The 18883-nt window shown below is 49.8% G+C and overlaps 1 protein-coding gene across 3 annotated transcripts in view; it reads left to right on the top strand.

Moving 5' to 3' along the window:
* The window catches only part of PRICKLE2 (prickle planar cell polarity protein 2), a 108019-nt gene that overhangs the window by 51475 nt on the left and 37661 nt on the right, over window positions 1-18883 (top strand). The window contains exon 1 of one of the 3 annotated variants that reach the window (XM_052777755.1): window positions 14365-14490. The exons of the other annotated variants lie outside the window; for them this stretch is intronic. The gene's annotated coding sequence lies outside the window, so the exon portion shown is untranslated. Of the gene's footprint in view, window positions 1-14364; window positions 14491-18883 lie in introns of those variants that run through there. 3 annotated transcript variants of the gene reach the window in all.

The raw sequence follows: 18883 nt of genomic DNA, 5'->3' as shown, positions 1-18883 counted from the left end.
GCCAGTTCTGGAGGAGAAAACGCATCTTTTAATCTCCAGTGGCCTTTAAATTTCCCCTGCATTAGCATAGGGCACTGCATTGACCACCCAGTGTCCCTGCACAGCACTACAAAAGCAGCCTCACCAGTTGGCACCAGTTCTTCACCAGTATTGCCCATGCACCACCGTTTGTTGCCTACTCTCCCAGACCTCAGAATAGAGAGAGACTCAAATTTTTCGCTTTGGAGACTCCTTGTGATACATGGCAGCAGCAGCCTGTGCTTCAGACAAGTCTATTTGTTCATGCTTTTGTACTGTTTGTTACTCTTAATGATATTCCCCTCGTTAGCCTTAGCTTCACACCCTCCCTGATGCAGAACTCGCTGAAACACGTATTGCGAAATGAGCCTGCTTCCATATATAAATTGGAGAGACAGAAGTTGGGACTCTCCCAGCTAAAACAGAACTAAATGCTTGCCCTCCAGTTACATTTTAGCATCTGTGCCAAAAAATTATGGATTTGGGAGGAATTACTAAGAGTTCTGACATACACAAGCTTTATTCCTTTGAGCCTTTTATATTTTTAGCAATTTGGTGTGAATTTGGACTGTGCAACTTTCCTCTCTCAGAAGAAACCTTTCCCATGGCCCACGTGAAAGCCAGAGCATTGCCCCGCGATGCAGAGCCGCGGGGAGCGGCACGAACATGGCTCCAGTGCCGGCACTCGCTCCGGCCGGGACGTGCTTGGATGGCAGCGCTCGAAATCCCACGTGTCGTGTTTGGCAGCGCGCACAGACCCCGTACCCGGTGCTGCCAGCCCTGCTGCCTGCGTTGGCTGACTCTGGGCACTCGGCGTTGCTCTTGTGGTTTCGGGTGATCCCAGGAGAATTGCAGCTTTTGGTTTGGTTTGCAAAATAGTTTCTGAGCTGAGGGTTGGTGGGAAGGACTCGAGTCTATCAATTCTAATGGCCCAGAAAACAATATCCTAGTATTTTTATATCCTGATTCTTAAATGGTTGTCATGACGTTACGAAAGCAAACGCGGTGGATCTTGTGGTCAGCTGTGCTTTGGAACCACAGGCGAGCGTCACAGATGTTGCAGTGCCAGAGCAGCGATGGTGACACCTCTGGGCGATCCATGTTTCCTTCCACGTCTGTCCTGGATTGCTTGCGTAACCTCGGACAAATCGTGGACAACCTCCGAGTTTCAGATGGGGGAGAGCAGCGGAGCTCCTGTTGCAGCTGTGCCGGGGTTGGTGTCGGAGCAGAGCCAGCCCCGGGGGGGTACCCAGGGACGCCTGTAGCTGGATGGCATGTGCAGTGGACCCCCGTTGTGGCCAGGACCTCCAAATGCAATGGAAAAAGACAATAAAACCAGACAAATAACTGCACTCAAACAGAAAGTATATTGCTGGCTTGTCCCCTCGGCTTTTCTTTCTCTGCAAATCCTGGGAGGAGGTAGCTGAGATGAAATATTTGCTCTGACAGGGTTAGATTTCTCTTTATATTCCTTGGAAGTTTGTGTTTGGATTTTGCCCTGTTGGTGTTGGTTTATGCAGTGATGTTTCCCGCAGTTCGATCGCATGGGTATAGTTCCAACTCTTGGTATTCCGTGCAAAGATAAAAGTGAAAGATAGATGGGCCTGGGTAATGAGGTGGCTATTTAATCACAGCAGGACTCACAGGAAAATGTACATTAAATATTTATGGGACGGTATTCATTAACATTTTCACTGTGTTGGCACTGGGCAGTGCCGGAAAGCTGTCAAGAGAATCGGAGTCGGTGTTACCCAGCCATAGACCTGGAAAGAGCCGCAGCAGAGGAAAGGCATGAACGCTTGCTTTGTTACCCCGATGTATTCCTCGTAGCTAGCATTGCATTTGGAGTTGCAGTAGTAATCAGGATTTCAATAGTTTCACTTACAGTTCTGAAAATGCTCACGGTAAATATTTTAGGTCTGATTTTTCTGACTGCCGTGTCTTATGTGAGCGCAAGTGGCTGACACCGAACCCCTGATTGGCAGGCAGGCAATTAGAGAGATAAGCCTAAGTGACTTCATGTGTCTTCTTTTTAGATTGCTCAAGTCTGAGTTGCTGTGAAGGGCTGGGATTAGCAGAGATTGAGTTCTCAGGGCGCTGAAGTCGGCTGCGGCTGGGGGCCTGTGTCCAACAGCAGCTGTAGGTACCGAATTATGGAGTGAGGTAGCCATGGGCGTGAAATGATGCCAGAAAGATTAGAACTGATGATAAAATGGTATTAATGCTTGATTCATTAACGGCATAGAAGGTATCAAATTACTTTGGTGCTATAAATCTAAAGCGTTTCTTACGTTTGTTAAGTGAAACTACTTTAATGGTTGAAATATGTTTCTTTGCCGACTGTTGCATCCTCAGATACAGAATCACAGCAAAGGACGTTAGACTTCCCACAGCATAAGTAGAAGGTCTGAAGCAGTAGCAGCCTGGTAGATTAAATACTCCTTTGGGATGAGACAGGGTCTTGTGTCAGATTTTAGGATACCTTGCTCTACATCAGTAGGGTGAGCCCGAGAATGGCCCCAGGCTTGTGCCAAAGGCTGTACCGGTTGCACAGGTCTGCCAGATTCGGGCTTTGGAGCCAAGGGTTTGTGTCCGCGATGCTGGCCCCGTCCCATGCCATTCGCCACAAGAAGTGATGTGCCCAGCTCAGGCTGCGCCCATGGCCACCTCCCTCGGGGGAGAGAAGGTTCATCTTGGTATTACTGTCGCTGGGAGACAGCTTTGTCCTGCCTTTTAACAAGTGTAAAAGGGACATATGCAGATAGGAGAGCTACCTCCTTTACCTGAATGCCTGTTGGATAAAATAAATGCTAATCTTGACTAATTAGCTAATAGACTCACTGCGGATGTCTCTGCAATCCATTTATGTACTTGAAAGTCCCATTAATTTCCACTGGTGCCTTATAGCAGAGCGGCAAGTGAAAGGCTCGACCGTGCTCATGCTCTTTGCTTTCCGATACCTTTTTTCCCCCACCGTGCCTGAGAAAGGAGCCCTGCTGCTCCCGATGACAGTCACGAGAGTCGCGTGGCTCGTGCCAGGCATGCGGCACGCAGCACTTCTCGCTGCGCCTCAGCCTCTGGTGTGTCATGTTTTGTCGCTTCACATAAAGCGATGCCTTGTAGCACCCCGCATAGACAGCTTTGATTAACTTGCCGCTTATCTTTTTGGCTGCGTAACTGGTGGTTAAGGTGTGCTGACTGGGAAGGGGACTGCACGGGAGAACTGGGTCCCGGCCGGGGAGCCGGGGAGGAGCAGAGTCGCAGCAAACGGCTCTTGTTCCTCTTGTTGCTTTGACGTGACGCTTGTCAGGGAAGGACAAATGTGTTTCTTCGCACTGGGAAATTAAAGAAATCTTTGTTCTGGCATCACACGTCACGGTTTTTCACCCTTTGGTGCAGTGTTTGTTGACATGCTGGTTCCAGCAGCTCGCCGCGTGTTTGCAGTTACTCCTGAGATCTCCTGCCCAGCCTGGCTGGGGCTTCTTTCACGGAGGGGTTAAATTTCCTTGATGTAAGCATTTTCTGCTTTCCAAGCTTGTCCTTATTTGCTATCTCCATGCTCTCATTTTCTTAAGCACTGTAGGAAACTGCCTTTTGCATGAAGAGCTTAGAGCTCACACCTCCGAACATCTTCACATTAGACGCTTTTTCAGTGTCTAACGCCCACAAAAATCAGCGAGAGCTGAATCCTTAACTGCTGCCAAATATCCAGATATCCTGAGCATCTGACTGCTTCCCTTGATCACCTCTGTTAGAGTAAGGGCTGGCAGAAAGGAAGGGAGAGGAGCAATCCCTCCTGGAGCGTGAGCACCAGGAATGATTCAGAATTAATCTGGGTCTAAGCCACAGTGTAGTTTGCAATTTGGGACCCAGAGCCTGTCACGTAAGCGACTTTGCAACTGCTGCGCTGGCTGCGGATGATGATCCAACCCCTAAAACCGGTGGTTAGGGGTGGGAGTGGTAGAGCAACATGGGTAAAGCAGGTCACTCTTTTCCCTTGCAGTGGGCTCCCCAAAACGAGAAAAGCAGCAGCAAGCGGTTGTTTGAGGTACCAGAGGGTGTGTTTGAAGAGCTTAGTCCTCAGCTCCCCAAAACTTAGGGCAGGCCTACTTGAATTTCGTAGCACAAATCCGAAGGGGAGCAGCAAGTGCATCTGACGTCGGCTATTCCGAGCTGTGGCCACAGCCAGGAGCAGCGCGGGGCGGCACCGCGGCACGGCGACGTGCCTGGTGCCCGGCTCCCGTGCAGGTGGCACTGGTCCTGCTGGTGAGCCACCGGCAAGCGGTGTTTTCACCTAAATCCCCAACTGATTTCAAATGAGCATCTACCCTGCAATTTCTCCACCATTTTAAATATGTTTCCAAACCGATTAACTGTTGGTGTAAAAAAAATCACTGCACTCCAGATAGGTCACTGTATTGGCTTTCCAATCCTTTGAAATATTCTCCTATCAGGAAGTCCTCTCTTGTAAACCAGGGCTGCTTTGGATTTTGCTGAGCTGTAGAGCAATTTTTCCGTGCTATATGCGCGCTGCCAACTTTCTGCAAACCTGGCGTGGATGGGGACAAGTGTGTTTCAAAGGAATTTATCTTAGAGATGCTTCAGAGAAGGACGTTGGACATGTGCCCATCAGAGGAGGATGGATATATGCCTACCGTAAATGATCTTTGTCTATGTTTTGTCATTTTCTGTAGAATGGTTCATCTCTGAGGCTCCAGCAGCTTTAGAAAGTTGAGTATGGCAGGTTTGTCTCAACTTACAGGTGACGGGGTTTTGTTCAAAGCCATGTGCAAAATCATAGTTGATATCAAAACTAAACCCAGTTTCGTGACCCTTCTGTAAGCACAGGGTACTGCTTGCTCAGGTGAAGGTGGAGAGGCTGGGAAAGCAGGAAAGGGCTCTCCTCTGCATCTTACGTGGACTAAAAACTTTGCCAAAGTCAAAACTTTTTTCAAAGCAGCGCTGCTCAGAGTACAGCAAGTGTCAAAATCCTTCTTGGCCATGGGTTTGTGCCGGTGTGTGTAGCAGACGCTCAGGGAGGGGAAAGCAGCTGTTGAGCTGTGATTACTGCTTATTACACTAATTATAACAGTCTCACTGGTATCGTGAGCTTCTATTCTCCTTCCCCCATCTGTCTGTTAGGCCATCCATGGTTGCTCATCTTTTTGAGATACATGTTTGAAGTGCATAGTACCGCAGGGAGCGTGACTGCGCTTCCCCGTGCTGGTACGAGGGAATGATTGCGGTTTGCACAGAGAAGGAATTTTTAGGATTGAGCTCTTTGCCCTGAAACAAGGCCACGGCAAGGTGAGGTGTTGCCCTGGCTCTGCAACTCCACATTTCCAAGGATCGCAGCCAGGTGAGCCACCCTGGTCTGGAGCATCCCAACCTGTTTGGGATGGAGGGAAGAGGACGATGTCCGGTGCTTGCTTCATTGCCTTTTTCCTCTATATTTGGGTTTTTGCCCTGTAGCAGTACAACCAGTCTAAATAGTGGTCAGAGCAATCCCCTCCAGTCTGGGCACGCTGCAGGAAGGTTCCCAGCTCTAACCCAAAGAACATCCACTGTTTTCCAGAAATGTCCTCACCCCTCTGCCAGGGGAGCCTGGCCAACCCTGCCTTCGGTACCGCCGCTGGCAGCGGCTGAGCTGACCCCCAAATTGCTGTGCTTTTGTTGCAAGGAGACACCGTAAGTTAAACGCCCAGTAAAAAGAAAGCACCGCTCCTTTGGATGCCCACCTGGTTTTTATTTCGCTGGGGAGGAGTTACTCGTTGTCATAGGGCGCTCGCTTTGAAGAACAGCCCGCTCCAAAGCAGCCAGCAAAATGCTTTCTGAACCATGAAACAATGGGACTCACTAAATCTCTAGCAGCAATAACTGCTTCTAAAAGGCTGATGTATTTAGCCTGCTCATGTTTAGCAAACATGTTTGCTTCGCCCTTTGAAGATAATGCTGCGTGCAGCACAGCATGGTAGGGAAGAAAGAGGAAGAAATGGCCTGTGGTTTTCGGCATGTTTAACAAGCAATGGCTGACGGGAGCAATAGCATTCAATAATGCTGGTGTCTCCCCGGTTAATCGCGAGCGTTTGGGTTTCTCCACCCCTCCTGGTCCTCGAGCTGTGGGCAGGGTGCCCTCGTGGGCTCGTACGAGCTGGGAGCACCGCGCCTGAGGCTGAGGCTGGCGGAGGGCAGCAGCAGCCCGGCACGGCGATGCTGGTGTCTCCGCCAGTGCGGGGCACCCCCGAAGTCCCCCAGCTGGGGACATCTGCGAGCCGTGCCTCGGTGTGGCTGTGATGGCACCAACCAGCGTCTCATCGTAGGGTGGCTTTGGCCCTTTGCTAGAGGCTGTTCCCAGGTTGGGGGGGCTGGCGCTTGTGCAGCAAGGAGGGATGCTCCCGTGATGCCGCCTGCACAGGACCCATCCAGGAGAGCGGGGGCAGGCTGGGACCCCGCGGAGGAGGGAGCCCACGCTTCTGCGAGACCCTCTTCTGAAACGGTCTTAATCCCTCTCCGCGGGTCCCGATCCCCCCTGTTCCTCCGGCAGACGATTTAGTTGCATTTCCCTATAGATCACGGTAGGATAAAAGCGTGGCCATGTTTTACAATAAGGGAAGCGGGTTTAGAGGATGACAGGTTATACAAGGAAGGGATGCGGGCTTCCAGCTGCACGCTCTCACCACCGCGGCCGCCTTTGATGAGGGCTGTGATTGATGCTGCGTTTGGAGCAGGCAGCCGTCAGCCGGCGACGCGCTGACCTTTCCCTGACGGGCTGAGCGGCTCTAATGATCTTGATGGGGCTGGCGATTTGTATATTGGGTTTGATGGACGAGGCTTGACGCGGCATGGAGAAATGGGACTGGGGTATGACTGACAGCCCTTTCCCATTAAGGATGGTGAGGCACAGGCTGATTTCCAGTGATTTCTTTCAGTGGGACTGTTTTGCTGAATTACATTGTAGCAGAGAAGTTTTGCTGTTAAATATCTTCCTTTATGTAGCTTCTAAGCAGTTAAAGATGAGAATGAAGTAACTTGCAGGCCAGAAGGCTTATCGCTAAAAAGGCTGTGCAAATTATACACTTAAATTAATTAATATTTAGTGAATTATTTTTACCCTGACTTTAATGTTCAGCCTCCTTAGGCAGATAAAACAATGCAGTAGCTGGCGTCCGGGATGGTTTTTTTTTTGTAATTCAGCTGTATAAAATTTCAAACCCTTGACTTCTTGCAGGCAACATTAAAACCTTTTAATTTCCATGAGTTGAGCTGTGTATAAATCACACCCTGGTTGGCACATCTCATGGGCGCTTGTGGCAAGAGTAATGAATTTCATGGTTTGTTATGAGCTACTAAAACCAACACAAACACAGAAAGCCCATTGTAATCTCAGCATATCATTCAAGGAAGCAATTTATTCCTAAGTATGAACAAATGTCAAGCCACGATAACAAATTGTTATTACTAATTAAAACAAAGGGAAGAATAGCAAACATCTCCTGTCATTTGTGTGCAGTGCCAGGCTGTCTCGGGGACATTGGAGCTCCATCCAGCTTCAGCCAGTGGGACAGCCAGGCTGCAAACCTCGCCGTAGCCTAAGACATGTTGACCCGCTCTGTGCACTCCAGGCAAGGCATGGGGCTGTGGTCCTAAGAGGGCTGGGGCCGGGAAACCACCCAGGCTTAAATCGAGATGCCACTTTTTATAATTTTATTGGTGTGGTGTTTGTTTTGGGGTTTTTTTTTAATTTAAAATCAGGCTTAGCTGGATTGTGGAAGTCTTGTAGTGGGTGGAGTTTGGGGTGGACTGAAACAACACATGCCAGTCCATCTGCTCACACTAGCTGGTTTTATATCATCCAGGTCTACTTCATGCTCTCAGGTATGAAATAATAACCTGTTTTGGCACCTGTCTTCCCACTGAGCAGTCAGGAGGTGAGGAGTCAGGTGCGTTCCTGACCACGGCCGATCTCCCTAGGTTTGCAAATACGCTGGGAAATTTAAGACTTGAAGACATCATGAAAGCCCGTTTCTGTTCATGACCCATCGTGCGTGATTTCCTCCCAGACATATTACGGGAGCATCGGGTGGATCCAAAAACGCGCTGGATTTACCACCTCCCTGTGCATTTAACACAGTTTGGGAGCAAGCAGCAAATCTCTTTCCTCTTAGCTGGCGAAGAGCAGGCAGCCGTGTCTCTCCTGGGTGGGAGCAGAAGCATGGCCATCTTAAACCGTCGGTGGTTTCTGAGGAGTTGGATGTTTGCGCAGCCCCGGGAGCTGCCTGCGGTGCCTGGCGTGGAGCAGGGGCTCGCGCGGAGCCTGGCCAGGGCGAGGGAAGCACCGAAATCCTGCTGGCAGCCAGAGAAGATGTTTAGGGAGGTAAAAACCAGACTTGTGTCGCTTGGCCAGGACTCCGGGCTGGCTCGATACTTGCCTCAGAGCACGGAGATGGTTGAGCACCATGCCCCGATCCTGGAGGATGCACAGCTTTTGGGGGGGGGACCAGGTGGTGCGTGGCTAGTGCAGAGGAGAGCTCGGTGAGCAAGAGCAAGAAATCCTCAGGGCATAACCACTGACCCGAAACACCCTATTAGACAGGTTTGAAGCCAAAAAATAAAATAAAAATAATCTAATGTGACAGCGACCCTGACAGCGTCAGGCACTGAGAAGAGCGGCAGCGAGGGAGTCCTGAGCTGCTGCCAAGGCACATGTTAATGCAGACTTGCAGGGTTAGTTGGTTATCCTGGAAATACATCTTCTATTTTGTGTAAATGGAAAATTAATTTGTTGCTGATCAAAGGTTTAGATCTTTGGAAAACATACCACCAGATAAGCTGAAGATTTATGCATTTCCTTCGTAACATAGTTTCAGTGAACGCTTTATTGTTTGTGGAAAGGCCCCAGGAAAAATATGTCATTAAAAAAATAACTGCGTTGAGTTTATTTAGCTTAAATTACAATACAGTGCTTTAATGAGGCTTTTGTAGATAACATTAAGGGGCACTATTAAAAAGTCTTCAGATGAGAATACTATCAGGCTAGCAAAGGGGAAAAAACGATGTGAGCATCCAGATTGTTGTTCACATTCAGTTACAAATTTGTTTTCAACGTACAAAAGTAAGAAACATAGTAGTGCCGAGTTAAAGCCAGAGGCTATGAAAAGCCTTATTGTTGTTAAGCTCCCTAAAGCTTCTTGCATTAAGGTGATTAAAAAAAAAAAGAGAGAGAAAGAGATACAGAGATCGATTGAAACGCCGTCTGCGGCATGCTCTGCGTGTCGCACCGGTGCCGGTCTGCGAGCTGGGGGTGCGTGGTGGGGACAGTCGGTGGGTGAGGGTCTTTCTGGAGCGCCTTGTCGTGGGGGGGACGGGGTGCAGGGCAGTGATGCAGGGTCCTCCCGCGGCATCGCCCCTGCATTTTGCGTGGTTCGGTGCTGCCGGGGCCCACGGACGGCACAGGGTGTGCTCACAGCCGCAGCCTCGCCGCCCAGCTCTGGCTGTGCACCGGAGGATGCCGGTGAGGGTCAGGCTTGTCTCGCTGGGTGAATTGGTAGGAAATACAGAAAAGTGTCTCTCAAATCAGCCGCAGTGCGTATGGGCTGTACCTCCCCTTCTGTGTCAGCTGCGGCTGGGCTCGATGGTGTTTGAAAAACTAAATTCCTCCTTGCAGACAGACAGCGCGGATCCTCACCCGTGGCTCTGCCGAAAATGAGCGGAACGCAGCAGCGGTGACAGCAGGAGGAGCGGGTCTGTCTCGCGCGGTCTTGGGCAGCAGCTGCGTGGAGTTACAAATGGCAGCCCTGAGGAAAAGTGGAGGAGGCCAAGTTTTTGGGATTAATGATCTGCATCTGATGTTGGTCTCTCTGCACCTCCATCCATCCCGTTTTTCTTTGAGATAAGACATCCCTGCTTCTGGCATTGAGAGGTATGGGGAGGGGTGGCTCTGCTGCTTTGCTTAGAAAGAATAAAGAAAAAAAGAAGGAAAAAGAGAGCTTAACCTCCTTTAAAGTCTTGACCTGTATTTCATGGCTCGGGTTCTCCAAGGAGCTTTCCCTCTACCTTGGGCACATCCCTGTATGCCTCCTGGAAAGCCAGGCGTTTGGCTGGGAGGAGTGGGGCCGGACCCTGCCACATAGGGTCTTCTCCCTCCCTGTTCATTGCTAACGGCTTTTTGCAATCGCCTTGCCTTCCCCTCGGGTGTTTGTAAAGCCGTGCCCTCTCCAGCCTCTCGGTCTGCTGCTTATCGCTGCCCCGTGGCCATGGGGGAATGGCCCTGGCAGCGTCCCTGCCCCGCTTGGGCTCCAGCTGTCCCCCAGCCTGGGGACTCCACTGAGCACAGCTCGTCCTGGCACCCGGGTGGGAGCGCTGGCTCAGCGAGCGGAGATTTCTCTGCAAATTACAGGGGCGAGCATGGGAACGGTGAGGGCCGGGGGGGGGGAACCACTGTGAGTATCCAGTTCTGCATTTCTGTGGGTAGGAGGAGCGATGGGAAAGTAATCTGTTATTGTGTCTGTTGCTGTGAGCCAGGACGGGCTCGGTGATGGGGATTCCTGCCATCCCACCGATCCTGGCCAGGCTGGCGGTGCGTGCGGTGCAGGGGACAGCCTTCATCCCCATGGGCAGCATTTCGGGGGGGCAGAGGCTAGAGCCTCTGTCACATCCCAAGGGAGCAGTGCTGTGCACCGCCCTGGCACGCTGCAGCAGAGGACGCCCTCTTAATAATTCAGAAAGGCAACTTGATCTGACATTCATCAGGTTAGTAGCCCGGCGACCTTGAGGACACCGGTCTGCTGTCGCTGCGCATGGCCATGCCATGTAGCTCGTCGTCATCAGGAGAGTCAACAGTGTCACGTGGAACCCTATTGATTGACGGCCGATCGATACACCAGGGCGATAAAATACAGCATTTATGAAATGTGGGCTCTTACAGTGATTTGTTAAATTAGCCATAGGGATGAGTTTGTACAGATGGCAGAAAGTTTAAAGTTGACTGAATTTGGGTCTTTGTCTTTAAAACTTGCAGCAAAGGGCAGAAATATGTGGCTACATTTACAGGCATAGCTGTCCATCTCACACCTCTGCACCTAAGTGGGGGCTTCCTGCTCTTGATCTTTCTTTATTTCAGTAGCTAAGGTTTTACTTCTGGTTGTTTTCTTCATTGCTGGCAGTTGTCAGCATCCGTCCTCGTAATATTGCAAGTCCTTCACGTGACCTTTGATAATGTGCTCCACCAGCTCGGTGTTCTCCTTGCTGCTTAATGAAACACCCATTACACCTGTGCAATGTGCAGAATCTGTCAAGAAATCTTGTGTGCCTTCTGGAGTTACTCCAACACATGACCTTTTCACAAGCCTTGCAGCAGGTAATGGTAATATGGAGCAATTGCCAATGAACCGTCGGCTTTCAAAGCAGGAAGGCTCATTTCCACTTTCCTGAGACAGTTGTGTGTCCAAATGTGGCAGCTTCTAATCTGATTTCTTGTCTAAGAAGAGCCTGGCAATTGGATTTTGTGGATATTTAGGTTTGCAAGTATTGGAACAAGAAGTCTGCCAGGAGCAATGACGATTATACATGCTGTTTGGAGACACAAAGCTCATCTGCTCATAGTTAGCCATTCAGCTGAGACGTTACAGGTGTTGGTCTTACTGCTCTTTTACATCAGCTCATGATTCTCACTCCCATTTTATCTTTATGGATCAACTTAAAAGTTTGCAATTTCTGGTGTGATCCCTTCCTTGGGGATGATCCGGTTGGCCAAGACAGCCAAGCAGAACTCACCTGTGCTGTAGGGTCCTTGGTTGCGTGGGGATGAGAGCACCGTCCACCCTGACTGGTGCTGGGTGACTGAAGCTGCTGTGGATGGAGTTGTACGACAGAACACATCGTACAAGAAGCGGGGTTGGACAATCGGGCTCGTGCCCTGCCAGCCTTTCCCCTGAGCATGGGGCTGGCTGGCGGTCCTGCTCAAGAGGCACTTGGAGCACTAATAGACACTTTGCTCCCAAGTGTTTATAGCTAAAGGGCCTTTGCTCCTAGCAAGTTAATGCAGATAAAGTCAGGCATTTTACTCATGTGTTTGTTGAAAATTAGCGCCTACAGGACCTGCTGTACAGAGCAGTACATATTCTTTGTGCCGGTAGTAGCCCCTAGTCACTGCTGCGTGCTTTTACCAATACATTTCCAGGGAAGATTGTTACAGTAAACAGGGTAATTTCTGCTCTACAGCGTTTCTGCCCAACATTATAATTTTATAAGCAGGCTTCTTTATTTGCTTTTGCAAAATTCAGTTTTGTCTCATTTCCTTTGTATTGTAATTAACATGTTCTGAATTTCAGAGGAAAAATACATCATCTTGGGGCCGTGGCACATTAACCATAGAGAGGTGAGCTGACGGCCTGACCGCAACGCCGATGCAAGCTGGAAGGGGCAAAATGTGCCAGTTTAGGAAGCTGAAGGGTCAGGAGAGTTTTTTCCTACGAGTTCTGTTGCTCTGTGGAGTTGGAGGAGTTGGAGGGGACCCTCCTCGGTGCTGCGGCCATCCCCAGCAGAAGTGGAGGTGATGCTGTTCCTTCTGCCATGGAAGGAAGGTCTGACCTGGCTGGATGCGGTAACAGGGTCAGTGCTCAACTCTTGGACTTGCAGCTGCAGACTTAATTAAAAAAAAAAAAAGAGGGGAAAAAAATAATTAAAAATCCCCACAAAATTGTAGATGCTCAAATATTTCATCAACGGCCCTGAATTGCTTCCTTTTGTCTGAAGTTGCCTGAGCCAGATGAGGTCTCTGCACGTTCTCAGTCCATCCCGCTTGGCCGGGGTAAGTTGGGGCGGCTCCGAGGGGGAGCTGGGCTGGCTTGTCCCAGCTGAAGATCTCACCCTTGAGATTTTGAGTGTAATTCCATATAATGAAACCTAATTTATGAGCCTTAATAGTAATAATTTAAGTCATTTGAGACTGCAGAAAAACTCGCAGCTGTAGTTTCTGCATCCTTCTGTGTTCTGTAAATATAGCTAATATTGCCAAAATCAAGGGCTCTGAAATCTGGAGCCAGGCCCCAAAAGTCAGGAGCGTGCTAAAAAACGCTACGTGTTGGGCGAGTTTTATTTGCTTTCTGTATTTTTCTGAGCCCACAGAAACTAGGTTTTTGAATTTCACTCGCTTTTTGCAAATGCAAAACGCTCTCCTCCAGTTGACTTGAAGCAGAGATTCATTTGTGACCACCTAATTCCCAAGCAACGGGGCTTAAGAGCAGCAGAAGAGATTTGGCAGCGTAGCTCCTTCCCTGCATTTTCTTTTCTTTTCTGAGGGGAGGGGAACACAGGGGAAGGAGTCTTTGGCATCCCCGTTGGGGTTGCGTATTCCTGGGGCTCGCAGTACTTACCTGAGATACACATAAAAGGTGCCAATTGTGCCTCTCTCGGGGCCGTATGAAAGAAAATGTATTAAAATATGCGGTAACCAAAACGCCACTCTAATAACTTGTATTTCCTAGAATATTTAGCCCTGCTGGTGCATAAACATGCTGCGTCTAAAAACCAGTGGGGAATCATAGCAAATGACTGCAGAAAATAATTAAGAGGGCATTGAAAGCCAGGAGAAAAACGATATGTTGCTCTGAGCCAGCGGATCATTGCTTTAATAGCCTGTGTACCTAAGAAGCGGTGCCTTAAGTTTGACAGCAAGTTGAGATCCGGTCAGCATCAAATAAGGTGATAGTTGGGGAAAGATAATTAGTGTCTTCACGCCATTCAATTTGGGCTGCTGGTGCAGAGCCAACTCTTTGAAACGCGCACATGCGAGCCAGCGAGAAGGATTTTTTTTTTCCTCTCCCTTTCCCTAAGCAGCCTGCAGGATTTATTGAGTCTAAGAGCGGGCTGATTTCCATGTAAATAAATGGATAGGGTGGCCGGGCCGTGGCGCGCGGTCCGGATGCGGTGACTTTGGCTTGCTGACATCATTGCTCATTAGCATGCAGGAGAGGAGAGCAATGCAACAGCAGAGCCCCGCGTCGCTCCTGCGCCGGCAATTATTCTCCGCGGGCTGCATCTCTCCTCGTTAATGCCTTGCGCTCGGAGAGCAAATTGGACATCCTCTTGCCACCTCGAAGGGTCATTTAGTGGAAGGCAGGCTGGAGGGGGGAACTGCTGGATTCATTTGGATTGGGAGCAGAGAGAGGGGCACCATCCGGAGCTGGATTTCGGAGCAAGGCGATTTAAGCGAAAGCTTAAGACGCGGGGCAGGAATGGCACGTTTTTCCCCGGCAGGTTGCCTTCGGAGACGCGCCGCGGTCGGTGCGTGCCTCCTCTGAAAGGGTCGGGGCGGTGGGCTGCGGCAGGGGAGCGCGGGATGCTTTATGGCACTGCGGTGCTTGGGCTGGTCCTGGGAGCAGCCCACCAGCCGAAAGGCAACTGGGACAACTAGGACGGCGGAGCAACCCGCTGGATTTTTTCCTCCTGCGCTGTCGCCGGCAGTGGGAACAGGTAAGAAACTGCCTTTTGCCAGCAACTTCGAAGTTGTCGTGGATTTTTAGGAGGGGTAGGAAGTAGAAGAGAGGGGGAGGAGGAGGAGGAATAAGCAGCATTCTGTGGCTGCACGTAGCTGCGTGCTAACTTTGCTCAGTGTGCTGTTGGTGGTGATCTGCGAGGGGGCTGCGCTTTTTTCCCAGCCTTTGCTGTTCTCCGTGTTTATGGATGTAAAAGGTTAATTGTTAAATTGCATTTCTGCAGCTGCAGGCAGTCGGGGAGAAACACTGATGCCACCGTAATGGATTTTTCATTTTAAAAATAATCAGAAAAGCTCAGCTGGCTCTAAATAGGGATAACTATTAAAAAATCCTCATCTTTCAGTGTTAATTTTATTGCTCTGGTAAATGCAGCTTCTGGGAACCTGGGTTCTCTGGGCATTTTCTGAGCAGACTGCGTGCAGGCTGGTGTTGTGGATGAGGACATTACTGTTCAGCTGTTTATTGTGGTGGTTTTGCCTTCCTGAGGACGGAGAGTTCTAAAGTAATCATCTTTCTACGTCCTTCTTTTTCGTGCCAGAATACCTAACTATAAACCAACCTAGAACTGCAACCTGGGGGTTATGTTTTTCAGTGCGATGTTTTGAAGTCAAATTTCCTTTTTCTCTTGTTCCTTGAAGGAACATTTTAAGCAGATGTGACACAGACGTGACCTGTGACCGTAGAAAGATTTTAATCCAGTTACTTTTTGTTTTGTAGTCATGATTCCTTGGTGGTGCTAAACACTGATTGAATCTTTTTGAGCCGTTGAGGATTAGCGCTGGACAGAATAATGCCAAAATAATTATTCACACCAGATGCAGTGTCATCCTTTCAGTTTTAGCTCTCTTATCTTGTAACTTATCTGACTTATTTTTATTCTGCTATTATTTCACCTACTGTGGGAGCACTTACATGTCTCACATCACTGTGTTGTATTTACAAGGCTGCCGGCTTGAGCCTGCGATAAAGATTTGTGAAGTAAAACTATATGCAGCTAACAAGATTATATTTTGCTTCGTATTTTAATCTTCTCCTGTTGCGCGTTTTCTACCAGCCAGATTCAGCTTAACAAAATGACCCAGCCTTGTGCACTTGCTGTTGGCAGACTTGCTCGGGCTTAGCCGGCACATACAGAGATCAGGCTGGTAGCGATTGCTTTCACAAGTGGGTCAGTATTGCCTGTGTCAGGAGACGCCGTCTAAGCCTTAACTTTAGAAATAATTACAATTTTTAGCCTAGCTCATCCTGCTTCTGAGCATTTTGCCTATCAGCCAGGTTTTTTCCTTTAGGACGTACGGCCTGGGAGATGCTCAAATTGCAGCATGTTTACTGCTTCCTGTGGTTTCTGCTTGTCATGCTGCAAATGCAAACTGGTGAAGTCCCTTAAAATAGCACTTAGAGCCCCGGGACAGATCGCCGGGAACCCACTCCGCTTAGCCTGTCTGTCCGAGACCGGTGCTGGAGAGATGGGCTGCAAGCTTGGAACAAGGTGAGGGAAAAAGATGGGCAGGGAGAGAAATACTGCCTGTGAAGAGACCAGGATTATGCAAACTTGAGAATACAGTGAGGACCCACATGCTGAACAGAGCCAGGCTTCTTTGTGGAGAGCTGGTTTTGGATCCAGAGGGAGAGCCTAAATCTTGCTAGAACCCCAGGCTTGGAGGCAGTTTTCTTCCTTCAGTTAAGCAGCAGCAAGAAACCCCCTGCAATACAGCTCAGCATCTTGTTAGGCTGAAAAGCCACTGAACGGTATAATTAAGAATCCGACAAGATAACCCATGGGGTAGGACAGGGGCTTTGCAGCACAGCCGTGCGTTGGCTCTCGGGTGGGCACTGCTGCTGAACTCAGCCCAGAGGGAGAGTTTGGCGAGGGTCCTGCTGCTGCCTGCTCCCTCCGCTGCCTCTCCTGCTCCATCCCTGCCGGCCAGCGGCCCCGCTGGGCTCTCGGGGGCCTTGGGGTTGGGCTTGTCCTGCCACGGGGGACACCAAACCCCTCTCGGGTGTCCACAGCTCCTGGGTCTGCCCGTCCCGTGGCTCCCTCTGCCTTCCAAAATCCTGAGATTGGCTTCAGCATTGTTTGCCCACCAGCTTGGAGGTTGTTTTCGCTGTTACTGAGCCTGTTCTTCTCTTCAACTTGGAAACTAGAGGTTTGCATTTCTTCTTCATGACCGGGGAAAAATATGTGGTTGTTATTGTTTCTGTATGCTAAGAGCTGGACCTTTAAGGGCGGGGGGGGGAAAGCCCTAACATAAACATGTTGAGATGAGTGGTAAGCCTGTGAGCTGGCAGGCTGCCTCCATCATCTTGGATGTGACAGAGCAGCCTGTTGGACACCTTCCCTCCTGGTGGCATGGCTGGGCAACAGGCTGGGGCTCATGACACCTTATTTTTCCTCTTCTCTCTCTCCCCCTTGCTTGATCTGAAGCTCGCACGGGTACAGCACTTTGCGCACCTCTGTCTACCCTCTATTATGAAAAAAAATATTGCGTCTTCTGCAAAACATCTTGAGAGCTCCAAATAGAGAGGAGTTCTGAGATCTGCCGAGTTATTAATAACCCTTAATTTAAACATCTCATCTTTATGCATCAGAATTTTCATGGTTTGTGTCGGGGGTTGCAAGCTCACGGGAGCAGCCTGGCAATGTGGTTCCAGGTCAGGTCAATGTTTAAGCACCCTGGGGCTCTTACCCAGCTCACGAGGAGAAACTGGAGCTCAAGCGGGGACCTGTGTTCACTGCAGAGCCCTGGGGTGCATCTGGGCTCCCCAAAATGACCTGTGATGCACCCCAGCTCCCCGGTGTGATTTAGCCACAGGTTGGAAAGGTTGGTCGTGTTTTAGTTCATCCTGCAGTGGTGCTGAGAGGTCTGGCCACAGTTTTGGGCTGTGGTCCTGGTTCCTTGTTTGCCTAAGGGCACCAAGACAGCCCAGATGAGGGACTTGGGGGTTTGTACATTGTGTCGTGTTTTGCCCTGATTTCTTGGTCTCATCTGGGAGGAGCACAGCCTCGTGCGCTGACGGTTGTCGTCTCCCACGTGGTGCCTAAGGCCACAGACGGCAAAATTGGAAGCAGCCTGGAGGCTGCCCCGGGCTGTGCCGCAGGGAAGCAGTGGTTTGGGGACAGGGTGGTGGGAACCCACGGGCAGATGTTCCACCCGCTTCTTGAATTGCTGGTCCTGATTCACCATGAAGGCAGACCAACTGGAAAATCCTTGGAGACTGCTTTTGCTCGTATTTGGCTGCAGCTGGCAATACTAGGGATAGTTCTTTTTTTTCTTCTTTTTCTTAATTAAGCAAGAATAACTTTTGCAATAGTAAAGGATTTTTACAGAGTCTTAAAAATAAAATTAGTCTCCAGCCTGAGACTGTGCATGGACAACTTCAGCCAGAGAGGAGGATTTTTCCAGGAGTGGAAATGGGGTTTGTAATAAAAGCTTCAACGCCACCCTGGATACCTTCGCAATTGCTGCTGTTGGCACTGCAGAGGTCAGAGGGGATTAAAAATAAAGCAACACTGAAAATCTGACTTGCCTCGAGTAAATCCGAGCAGGTAGAGAAGAGAAGTTGAATGGGGAAGATGGAGAAGAGTCTGACTTGCAACTCTTCCATCCTCTCAGTGTTTCCCTACCTACTGCAGACCTTTCTGGAGATGTGCGGCTACACGTGCTCCCCTATGGCCACTGAGATCTGGGGAGCTGCATCTAGAGGAGTAGTTTGGTTGCTGGATTATTTCTCTCTTCCTTGGTTTCCTGGCGTTGCTGTGCTGCTTGCTCTGTCGCTACCACTTGATGTTGATCTTTTAAGCCAACTGTTCCTAGAGCATCTTGGGTCAAGTGAGCATTGCGCTCTCTCGGCTGTCCTTGCAGGCCACCAAAGGCACCTTGTCCTCAGATTTTGAATTGCTGCTATTGTAAATGCTGTGTCTAATTCACCTCCTTTAGCCTCTTGCACTCCGGTTGGGCAGATAAAAGCTTTCACTAAGCTTCCTTCTCAACCCAGGTAGCACGAAGTCTTTGCAATTCATTCCCACTGATAGGGGTTTTTTCCAGCTGAAGTGACTGGAAGAGCTGTGAAGTCACAGAAATGTTTTGTCCAGAGAGATGCCGCTTTGTCACTGAGGTCCGCGGGACCCGGGGCCATGGGCAGCAGCTGGCTGGGGCTACTGGGAGCATTTGGTTCAAAATACAGTGTTAGAGAAGTTGGAGAAGGGGGCAGAACTTCAGCTCCAACTGTCTGTTTTGAGCACAAAAGCTTGGGGCTCCTGTGATGAAGCTGCTGTTCAGGCAGTCGATGGGGAAGCCGCGGCTGGGTGCTGCCTGTGGGTGCTCCCATGCCTCAGCTTCCCCATCTGTGAAAAGGGAGAGCGATGCCTA

This window comes from Harpia harpyja, chromosome Z (assembly GCF_026419915.1).
Source record: "Harpia harpyja isolate bHarHar1 chromosome Z, bHarHar1 primary haplotype, whole genome shotgun sequence".
NCBI lineage: Eukaryota > Metazoa > Chordata > Aves > Accipitriformes > Accipitridae > Harpia > Harpia harpyja.
Note: the sequence above shows the minus strand (reverse complement) of the source record. Positions and strands in the feature narration are given on the sequence as shown.